The following is a 10,655-nucleotide window of genomic DNA, read 5'->3' on the forward strand; positions in this document are numbered from 1 at the left end:
ACTGCACTGTTGCTATTCCATTGCGAACCCTGAGAGTTGAGTGGGGGCGGGGGGGGGGGGGGAATCATCTGTCAGGGCACAATTTCTGGAAGTATCTCTTTTGTTCCGACTTTTCTGTCAGTTATGTTTTCTGTCTTCATTAATACAGTAACAACATAGTGACAAAAACACAGTCTGTAAGCCGAGCGGTGGTGGCGCACGCCTTTAATACCAGCACTCGGGAGGCAGAGGCAGGCGGATCTCTGTGAGTTCGAGGCAAGCCTGGTCTAGTCTACAAGAGCTAGTTCCAGGACAGGAACCAAAAAAAAAAAAAAAACAAAAAACAAAAAACTATGGAGAAACCCTGTCTCGAAAAATCCCCCCCCCCAAAAAAATGCAATCTGTAGAGACTGTGGGGTAGTGTGGTCACTTGGAAGGTCACCTTCTTTTTAATTATTTATTTTTAAATACATATATGTGTTTTGTTTTTGTTTTTGTTGTTCAAGACAGGGTTTCTCTGTAGCTTTGGAGCCTGTTCTGGAAACCAGGCTGGCTTCAAACTCACAGAGATTTGCCTCGCCACCACTGCCCGGGTGGAAGGTCACCTTTTCAAGCTTTTATTTATGTGTGCTTGCACACACATGCATGTGTGAGTGTGTGTATGTGTGTGTGTGCAATCGCTGGTGGGTACATCCCATTGTACGCATCTGGCAGTCAGAAGGCAATCTTTAGGGAGGCTGTCTTCTCTTTCCACCATGTGTTCTGGCATCAGACTCAGATCTCCAGGCTTAAACACTAAGCACTTTCATCTGCTAAGCTCTCTCGCTGGCCCAATGGTTTAGATAGCCACACTGGCCTGAAACTCCTGCCCTATGTTGCTTTAGCATCATTCTAGCAGCATAGGCCACTACACCAGCTCTACTAACTATTGAATACTACAGTTCCAATTAAGACACCAAATAGTAGACTAGACAGTGGTGGCACACACCTTTGGTCCCAGCAGAGGCAGAGGCAGGCACATCTCTGTGAATTAGAGGCCAGCCCAGAAGACAGAGTGAGTTCCAGGACAGTCATGGGTACACAGAGAAACCCTGCCTTGAAATAAATAAGTAAATAAATAAATAAATAAGCAAACGAACAAATTCCTGCACCAAAGGTGGGGTGGCCCCACCCCTATCTGAGGAGCTATTGACAGGTGATAATTGCTAGTGACTGTCACCTTCCTTTGGAGGCACAGACACTACTAGATTCCCCAGATCCTAGTGAATGATCCCACATCCATGCATCTTAAAACAACACTAACAGGCCTCAGTGGGATAAATAAATAAATACATAAAAATGTCAGAAGCTACCAAGCATGATTTGTATCGAAGAATTAAGAGCACAGATTCTCTAAGAGACGAACTGGCTCTCAGAAAAGAATAGGCGCACGCTGAGAACATCTAGTTCATCTAAGGAACTCATCAGGAGTATGTAGCATGTAGTCAGTTTTACATATGTGTTCTGTAATGTATGTGTAGGGATTCATTCATTCGGGAAAAATATTCTGAGCCCACAACAGGTGCTAAGCATTTCGTTAAGAACTAAGGAATGTGGAAATATAATTTGACCAAGTAAAACTGGGTTCAGCACGAGCAGCAAATGTCCCCCAGACAGGATAGCCTCATCAAAACAAGTGATTTCTCCATTATTCGAAATTCTGGAGTCAAGATCTGGTGTGTTGGCCTTGATACTGGAAGTTCTTGTGGCCTGCCAGCCCCAACTGTTGACTGATGTTTTCTGTCCCACCTGTTTCCCGTTGTCGTTAAGTCCCAAAGAAATCACACAGAGGTCTACATTAGTTATAAACCGATTGACCCATTAACTCGGGCTTCTTATTAACTCTTTTAACTTATATTAACCCATTATTTTCATCTATGTTAGCTACATGACTCAGTACCTTTTTCATTGGGGCAGTCACATCTTGCTTCTTCTGTGGCTGGGTCATGACTGCAGAAGGAACTTCCTTCTTGCCAGAATTCTTCTGTTCTCATTGACCCGCCTCTATTTCCTGTCTTGTTGTCCCGCCTATACTTCCTGCCTGGCTACTGGCCAAACAACATTTATTTAAAATATAATTAACAGAATACAGACAGTTGTCCCACACCACCCAACCTTTGTTCTCTCATCCCCTAGGGTGAACTTTATCTTCATCATCCGTGATGGAGTCAAAACTCAACTTCCGAGCGGTTGGCAGAGGAAGAGAAGTGGGACTAAGTATTTCTCAGCTAACTTTTAAGAAGACTTCCCTAATCCTGCCAGGCTCTTCTCTGTTTCCTATATCTGAACCCAAGCCCAGGCCTCTCATCTAGGAACAAGGAGCCTGAGAACTTTGTTCAATTTAAGCATCAGTGTGTTCAGCTAAAACTCAATAGGGATTGAATAGGGAAGCTGAGCTACTGAGGCAAATGCAACCGTGCACGGCCCCAGAAGACCCATTTCGTGGAGGCAACACCCTGAGTGAGCTGGAAGAGAAAGGAGCTAGCTCAAGTTGTAATGTATTTACTGACTTCAAGGACTGTGAATAGAGATATGGTTAATTAACAACAGGATGCAGGTGTCACACTCTCGGTGACAGGCTCTCTAAACACCACCTCCCACAGCTGCCGGCAGAAAGCCTTTCTTCCAAGTCTCCATCTCCCAGCTTGCGCGACATCATAGCACTTATGGCAGACACAGTGATTATCTATGTCTCTCTGTCTTCCCCACTTCTTCAATGCCTAAAGGGCTAAAATCTGAGTGTTTTATATTCCCTCTGTCTCTAGCTTTAGTATATATGCATACAGAATTAGACTCATGAAAAACGTTTGCTATTTGATATTTTCTTTTCTTTTTTTTCTGGAGACAAGGTCTCAATATGGATGGAGCCTGTTCTTTAGAGTAGCTGGCCCCAAGTTCACAGAGATCCTTGTCTTTGCCTCTCAACTACAAAGATTAAAAGTACAAACAATTGTGCCTGGCTGAATTTAGCTGTTTTTTGGTTTTTTTCAAGACAAGTTTTCTCTGTGTAGCCCTGGCTGTTCTAGAACTCATTCTGTATTCCAGACTAGCCTCAAACTCAGAGATTTGCCTGTCTCTGCCTCCCAAGTGCTGGGATTAAAGGTGAGCACCACCACCGCCCAACTGAATTATTTTCAATAAATAAAAATTTACAAATGCAGGGTCTCTAAGCCAACATAACAAAGTTGCCATAAAATGATAGTATATAGAAAACTTTGCCAACTATCAAAATATTTAACACAATTTTTTTTTGCTTATGAACACAAGTGAATTTTATCAATATTTATAACTGTGGTGGTCTGAAAGGAAACGGCCCCCAAAGGGAGTGACATCATTATGAGGTGTGGCTTTGTTGGAGTAGGTGGGTCTTATTGAAGGAAGTGTGTCACTACGGAGGCGGACTTTGAGGTCTCATATACGCTCAAGATACTGTCCAGTGTTGTCTCAGTCTATTTCCTGTTGTGTGCTTACCAAGATGTAGCCAGCGTTATGCGTGCCTGAGTGTCATCATACTCTCTGCCATGATGATAATGTACTGAACTTCTGAAAATGTAAGCCACTGCAGATAAATGACTTTCCTTTATAAGAGGTGCCATGGTCACAGTGTCTCTTCACAGCAACAGAAACCCTAACTCACACAGAACCTCATCCAGTTTTCTGAACTTGCTCAATATCATTGACAAACTTAGAATTAAGTATATTTTGTCAATGATAAGTGCTGTGACCACTAAAGCATTTGAAAATCATTCTTCAAAGCCGGGCGATGGTGGCACTCGCCTTTAATCCCAGCACTCGGGAGGCAGAGGCAGGCGGATCTCTGTGAGTTCGAGACCAGCCTGGTCTACAGAGCTAGTTCCAGGACAGGCTCCAAAGCCACAGAGAAACCCTGTCTCGAAAAACAAAAAAAAAAAAAAAAAAGAAAATCATTCTTCAATCATGATTGCAATAAATAAATGACCTGCTTAAAATTTCTTAGTAAAAAATGCACAGTGTGACTTTTATCCACTCTACAGTTGTACAGTTGGGCTCAGAATGGCATGGCCGGAAACAGAGTGTGCTGGCTTCCTCTGTTGCTCTTCCCTAGATGTCTGCTCACACATTCTAAGAGGACAGTCTCCAGTGGGAAAGGCTGTCACCCACACGAGCTCCTCCTGGCTCAGCCCTGGTCCTTGCCTGTCACCCCACACAGCTCTCGAGAGAGTGAACTGTGAAGTGATGAGATTCATATTCTCAGCCCCTTTCATTTTAAACCAGTTCACATTTCCTTTTGTAATTATTCATAGCTTCTTCTCGATTCTCTTAGGTCAAACACAAACGTTTCTCAGAATAGAAATTCAACTGATAAGACCCTTCTGAATCCATAAGGGATCAGCTGTAAGAGAAGTTAACCCACTACAGAAAAACCTGGGACTGGGGTCTAACTCAATGGCCACGCACTTGCCTAGCATGGGTGAGCTCCAGAGTTCAATATCCCCACCCCATCCCTATAATGAAAAAAAAAAATCAAACTGAAACATAACCGAAGAGCTTTGTTAAGAGGCCTCAACACCCCCTCCATTCCTGTGTGCTGTAATTTCATGATTCATTCAATTGCTAAATATTGTTGACTAGAAACCAGGCACAAGCATTGCCCGTGAAAAGGCAAAAGCTGCACTGGCTCTGAACTTTTCCTATTTCAAACTTTATGTCACAATTACCTAGAGATAATCCTTTTTAGATTATTGCTTATGAAACCCCACATACAACTGAATTAAACATTGAGTTGGAAATTGAGGAAATTGGTTGAAAAGTAAATGTATATATTTAAAACATGAGCATATACAACTTTCTAGAAAACACAATTGTCATATGGAAAAATTCCAGCTCCAGGGAATCTGATTCCTCCTCAGGCGTGCCTGTGGCACAACACACACACACACACACACACACACACACACACACAAATAAAAATAAATCCTTTTTAAAAGTAGTAACACCACCTTTTGGAGATCAAATGTTCAAAGACATGACTTTATGGGACATTAACCACGTTGCAACCATAACAGGTCAATTGTCTGAGGCACTTCACTAGAGTACCGTGGAACTCGCTAGCACGGACAGCATGAGAGATGGCAACTTTTGTCTCTCATGACTGTGCACATTTTTACTGGGGTTTTTGTTTTTTGTTTTTTGAAATAGGGTTTCTCCGTAGCTTTGGAACCTGTCCTGGAACTAGCTCTTGTAGACCAGGCTGACCTTGAAGATCCACCTGCCTCTGCACCTGCTGGAATTAAAGGTATGTGCCACCACCACCCGGCCATCTTTAGTGGCTTTCAGTTTACTTTTTCCCCCAGCTTACTCAACTATAGTATTTTAATGTTTTAGGTATTATGTATTTTTTTAATCAATGTCATTTTTTCTAGGAAAGCAAGCCTACCGACTGAGATCTCTTTAATGAGCTAAGCATGAAACTCTTTCTAGTCTTCAATGCGTCATTCAAAACAGCTACAAAACTTCAGAATTCTTGAAGCCAGGTAGGCAGTGGCATAGAAGCAGCTATTTTCATCCACTCCTAGGCTGCTCTTGGGCCACTGCCATTTTTTTTCTGCATTCTATACGGGATAGTCTATAAAAAGCTAAGAGAGTGCTAAATCCAAGAAAGGATAGCAGTATGACTCATGGCAAGTTGCACTAACACAAACAGAAATAAATATCAAAGATGAAATGCTTTGCAATATAGGACACACTGGAAATACATCCCAGTATTTATTCATTTAACATTTCCTGAACGACAGGTGATAAGGAGAAATAGTGTTTAATTTAGGAAGTTTCAAGGGGAGAAGGGATGCACATTACTGTATCAACCAGTAGAGACCAGCATGCAGGAGTGTGACAGAAAGACTAGGTAGTTAGATGGTTCCTAAAGGAATTTTTTGTTCTGTTGTTGTTTTTGTTTGTTTGTTTGTTTGTTTTTATTTGTTTGTTTTGGTCTGAGGCAAGATAACAGTAGACTAGGCTGAACTTGGGCTGCCAAGGATGACCTTGAACTTCAGACTGTGGCACCACGCCTGGCTGATTTGGGAACTGAAGGGGCGTGGGACTCTGTTGCGTGCTGGAGAAGCAGTCTACCAACTGAGCTGTATCTTCTAGTTCCAAAGTAACTTGTGATAAAGGAATTTAAAACATCGGTAGGAGAGTGTCAGGCAAACCAGGAAGAGGGACTGAAGAACACACATACAAACTTAAAAAAGTCTGGTTTGTTCGGTAGAACATTCTGTAGAGCTAATAATATATAGGATTAGGACAGTCCTCAAAATGATAAGCGACTTGTTTTGAGATTTTATCCTTTTAGCCTTTGGTGCCACAAGCCGATTTAAGCAAGAAAGAATCATACTCAGATATTCATTTTAGGAAGATCGTATTGATAGAGGGGATAAATTTTTGGGGACACGATTTTGAAGTTTCTGACGTGGGAATTTGGTTCGATGCTTGTGTTGGTCACTAAAAGGATGGCAATTGTATATTTGGAGGAACAGTGATTAAGATTTAGAATGTCGAGTCTGAAGTATTTAAGAACTATGTCTAAAAGATTTTCTGAGATATGGTTCATAGATTACGAGAGATGTCTAGGGGAGAAATGCAGATTTAGGAATGATGATCATATTGAGGAATGAATATCAGACATTAGTGTATATTAGAATCACCAATTTTTTCTTTCTTTCTTTTTTTATTTTTTCTTTTTGGCAGGGTTTCTCTGTAGTTTTGGAGCCTGTCCTGGAACTAGCTCTTGTAGACCAGGCTGGCCTCGAACTCACAGAGATCTGGCTGCCTCTACCTCCCAAGAGCTGGGATTCAAGGCGTGTACCACTACTGCCCGGCCCTTCTTTAGTTTTTAAGACAGGCTCTCATACTGAGCCTTTGGCTGTCTTTCCAGTAAGTCCCAGGAATCTTCTGGTTTTGTTCCCAGCTCTGAGATTACATATGTGCCATGCCTGGGTTTTCACAGAAGATTGAAGATTCATGCTTGGGGTCCCATGTTTGTGCAGAAAGCACTCCACCCACTGAGCCCTCTCTCTAGCCCTCAGGAATCCATCTTGAAACAACTTTATGTAACAGATGCAGATGGACTACAGGACCAGTTTTGAGAACTATTGCCAAGAGAACAGGAGCAGAACTGCAAGGGAGTGGTATTATAAAGCCCAGAAGAGAGGGTTTCCAAAAGTGTGGTGGCCTTGTCAATCTAACAGAAAATCCTGCAAGTACAGAGCTGAGAAAAAATACAGCCTGCAGGAGAGACTGTAGACTTGAGCAATGACATACTGAAAGGCTCCTCACCTGCAGTGGACATGAGGAAATGGGCATGGGGAATGGAGCGCACCTAAGAAGCAATACCGTGCAGACAGAAGGTGAACTGCAATGCCAGGAACTCAGCTGCCAACTCCAGCCCAACTGAGACCACATGAGACCCCGTTTCAAAACCAACAAACAAAAAGACAATGTGTACTTAAAAAAAATAATTAATAACTGTGTTGGGTCTAAAGAAATAACTCAGTGATTAACAGCTGCTAACTGGCTACTCTTCCAGAGGACCAAGTCCCTATTCCAGCATCCCTGCGGCTGCCCCCAAATTGTGTGTACCTTTAATAGAAGTAGATAATTGGAGCTTTCTTGACTAGCACTAAGAAAAACGTGTTTTGGTTTTTGTTTTCGTGTTTAGAGACAGGGTTTCTCGGCATAGCCCTGGCTGTCCTAGATCTTGCTTTGTAGACCAGTCTGGCCTCTGTCTCCCAAGTGCTGGTCTTAAAGGCATGTGCCAACATGTGTGACAAGAAAAAAAAAGTTTTTAATTTGAACAAGTTCAGGGACTCAGATGTTAGCTCCTTCAAAATATTCTTTGTTATTCTCCTTGTTTGTTTCTGAGACAGGCAGGGTCTTAGGAAGCGGTGGAGGTTTGAATGAGAACAACCCCCAGAGGTGCGTAGATTTAAGTGCTTAGTTATCAGGGCGTGGCACTATTTGAACCATTAGGAGGTGTGGCTTTTGTTGCTGGAAGTGGGCTTTGAAATTTAAAAAAATCCCAAATCAGGTCCAGTGTCCCTCTCTTCCTGCTGTCTGTAGATCCAGACGTAGAACTCTCAGCTCCCTCTCCAGCCGTTTCTGCCTGTTTGCCACTCCCACCATGCTAACAACAGACTAAACCTCTGAAACTGTAAGCCAACCCCAATTAAACGGTTTTATTTATTTATTTATTTTAGTTTAGTTTTTTGGTTTTTCGAGACAGGGTTTCTCTGTAGCTTTGGTGCCTGTCCCGGAACTAGCTTTTGTAGACCAGGCTGGCCTCGAACTCACAGAGATCCGCCGGCCTCTGCCTCCTGAGTGCTAGGATTAAAGAAGTGCGCCACCACCGCCCAGCAAACGCTTTTTTTTTTTTTAATAAGAGTTTTCATGGTCATGGTGTCTTTTCACAACTAAAGAACAGTAAAGGAGACAGTAGCCCAGGCCAGCCTGCATGTGAAACAATAACTGAGACAGTAGCCCAGGCTAGCCTGCACTTGGAGCAGTAATGGAGACAGTAGCCCAGGCTAGCCTGCACTTGGAGCAGTAATGGAGACAGTAGCCCAGGCTAGCCTGCACTTGGAGCAGTAACTGAGACAATAGCCCAGGCAACCTGCACTTACTTGGACTTCTGATCCTTTTGCTTCCAATACATAGTTGCTGAAATTAGAGATCTGTTACCACACACAGGTTTTGAAGACAATCCCTGTCATTCAGGAAGCTAAGTAGAGATGATCATTTTAAGATCAAAGTCAGAGTTACAGAGTAAGACCCCAACTTAAAACACTGAAAATAATGATAGCTCAACCACTTCAGACAGGGTCTCACTATATTGTCCCAACTGGCCCAGAACTTGTTATGTAGACAAGGCTCTCCTTGAAATCAGAGACCCTTCTGCCTCGGCTTTCCAGGTGTTTGGCTTAAAGGTGCTCACACACGTTCAGCTTTTTACTTTTCTTCTAATGGATGTAGCTATTTCATCTGCATGTATGTCAGTGCACCACGTATGTGCCTGGTACCTGAAGAGGTCAGAAAAGGGCACCGGATCCCCGGGAGCTGAAGTTACAGACGGTTGTGAGCTGCCATGGGGGTGCAGGGAATGGAACTAGTCCTCCAAAACAGCAGCAAGTACTCTTAACTAATGAGCCATCTCTCCAGCACGGCTCCCTCCTCTCCAAGTCTTTAAATCCCTACCACCCAGCAAGACTGCTGGTGCATTGTAAGGCAACTTAGTATATATGGTTTTTGAATGGGTGAAATAATTCTATCTGTAATTTTCTGTTATCGGGTTAATTTTAATTTTTTTTTTTTTAATGAAACAAGGTCTCCAGTTTCCCTGGTTGCCCTTGAATTGTCTACGTAGCCAAGGATGACCTGAACTTCTGAATTCCCCTCCCCCATCTCCCTTGGGCACCTGAGTCTCCTGTCTCTACCCTTCCAGGTGCTGGAATTAAAGGCATGCTCCGCGGCAACCAACTTTTTGGGTGCTGGGGCTTGATCCCATGGTTTCACACATGCTACAAAAGCCACAGAACCAACTGGACAATAAGCCCATTCCTGGCCAGTTTGCTTCTTAGGAAAGAAATCCCTAATACACTGACTTGCAGGTCTTACTGTTTGGCACTGTTGCAGACTTGCAGGCTCCACCCTTTCTGCCTAGGTTTTCTCTTGGATGGGTAGGTCAGATGCTCCTGACCCCTTCCACCTTGGGACTAACTAAAGAGTTCCGTGAACTCTTTACAAGATTCCTGAGTCTGCGAATCAACGATGTGACTAAATACATATTATCACATTTTGTTGGTTGACTTTGTAAGGACCAAGGCCTTTTTGTGAGCTGCAGACGAGTGCTCGGCGCGTGAGCTACAGCTCCCTGGCCCTTGTCAGTAGAGTTTAATAAACGAAAGTTTCTATGAGTAATAGGTATTTCTTGACAGTAAAAGAACTTTTTTCTCATGAACTCTTTCTTTGCTTTCTAGAATTAACTTTTTAAAAATCCCCTTTAAAAAGGGAAGCAGGGGCTAGAGAGATGGTTCGGTGGTTAAGAGCACCCGAGTTAAATTCCCAGCACCCATAAGGCAGCTCACAATGTCTGTAACTCCAGTTTCAGGGCATCTGATACCCTCTTCTGGCTTTTATAGATAGTGCATGCATATATACATACACGGCAGGCAAAACACTCATTCATGTAAAATGGAAATAAATAAATGTTTTTTAAAGGTTTATAAAGGATGGATTTGTTTTTCATTTTAATTTTATATATTATTTATTTATCGTGTGTGGGGTAGAGCAGCAGTGGGTAGAGCCACAGCCCACATATGAGGTCAGGGGATCTGAGGCACAGGCTCTCACCTTCCACCAGGAGGGTGTGACGATAGAACCCAGGCCTTCAAGCTGAGCAGCAAGCTCCCTTCTTTGCCTGCTGAACGATCTCACAGAAGCTGGTTGTTTTCTAAGGTGTCACTTTGTCATCTTTCCTTGCAAGCATTTTGGGAAGCAATCATGGGTTTGGTTTTCCCGTCTTTTGTTTTTTGCTTTGCTTTTCTTGTTGTTGTATTCTTGTGCTTTGAGCTGAGATCAAGGACTGTCCTCTGTGAACGGGAAGG

This window comes from Microtus oregoni, unplaced genomic scaffold (assembly GCF_018167655.1).
Source record: "Microtus oregoni isolate MIOR12 unplaced genomic scaffold, Mior012 000002F_ref0000024, whole genome shotgun sequence".
NCBI classification, from domain to species: Eukaryota; Metazoa; Chordata; class Mammalia; order Rodentia; family Cricetidae; genus Microtus; species Microtus oregoni.